The sequence below is a fragment of the Triticum dicoccoides genome, chromosome 2B, assembly GCF_002162155.2.
Source record: "Triticum dicoccoides isolate Atlit2015 ecotype Zavitan chromosome 2B, WEW_v2.0, whole genome shotgun sequence".
NCBI lineage: Eukaryota > Viridiplantae > Streptophyta > Magnoliopsida > Poales > Poaceae > Triticum > Triticum dicoccoides.
Window position 1 is genome coordinate 50,457,322 of NC_041383.1, and position 1,459 is coordinate 50,458,780.

Below are 1,459 nucleotides of genomic sequence, written 5' to 3' on the forward strand. Positions count from 1 at the left end.
CCCCCACCCCTAAAAAACTACAAAACAGGGAAACTTTATGGAGTAGACCTAAGAAGATATAGCTGCTAGTGAACAATTTGTATTTATATTTTGGTGAACCAATTGGGATCATCTATTAGGGCGAACAATTTTTTTTACACCCAATGTTAAACTCCTAGATCCGCCACTGGTCAAGTCCAATGCACATTCACCAAGAAAAAGGAATAAATTGAGTAAAAGGACAACACACCTTATTCTCTTCCGGTAGCCTCTCATTTGGTTGCGGAGATGATGGCACTGTAGAGTTACCTTGTGATGGTTGTCCCATCTCTAGCAACTCTTGCTGCTGGTACTCTAGGGCTTCACGCTTTCGCTTTAACAATATGAATGCTTGGGGTCTTACATTATCCCGCTCCAACGCCCCATGCAAATCCAACAACCTCTCATACAAACCCAAAGGTACTACGATATCCGTGGGTGATAGTTGATGTTCACTTCGCCTGTATGACTCTTGAAGAATGTTACAGATTTCGTTGGCAACCCTCCCTCCATCGTTTAGGTGTGGAAAGTGCCCCCTACTCTTGATCTTTTCTATCCTTGCGCTTGTATTGTCCATGCTCTCCAACAAACAATTCTGTGCGTACGCAGATGCAACAATATTTGAGACTGTTGCGATGATGGTGCACAGTGTTGTTACGTTTGTCAATATGGGCCACAAGTCGGTGTTGAACATAGTTGCAGACACTGATTGACAGACGATGATGGTGCACATGTTGTTCATCTTTCACAGGACAATTGTTGGGGTCGAGACCCGTCTCGACCCGCCTAGTTTCAGCTTCAAAGTCCTGACACAGTTCTGTCCCATTGCGAAAAACGATGAGTCGACAGCATGACAACAAAGTTTAGTCGGCGACAAATTAACTACAGTCGAATGATCATACCTTCAAGATTAATAGCAGAACTCGTGGAAAGTCCTGTAGATTCCAAATTGACAAGGACTAACCCGGCGACCTCGCGCTCGCGGTCCTGATGTAGCTCTGCATCTCCCGCTCCTTCATGATGCGGCCTGGATGTCCGCGTCCAGCGCCTATTGCAGCTCCTTCACAGGCCCGTCCACCACTGCCCTGCACCCCTGTGCTTCGAAGGCTGGACCGCTCGAGGGGGTGGAGCTCGCAGCCGGAGTTGAAGAGGACGCGAGCGCAGGTGAGGGCGGCGGTGGCGGCAACCCTAGCTGGGAGATCCGGCGAAGAATCAGCTGGCCACCCATCCTGCTTGCCCCCTTGACCGGTCCATCTGCCACTGCCCCCGGAGGAAGAGGCGGAGGAGAGAAACGAGGAGGAGCAGAGGGTGCTTCATGGGGAAGAGAAAACAGGGGAGGTGTTATCTGGCCGATATTCTTTTTTTTTCAGCTATCTGTTTTTCTCCCTCTCCCGTCCCTAACGCCCACGTGGCATAGCTCCTCGCTCGACCCTTGCGCGAC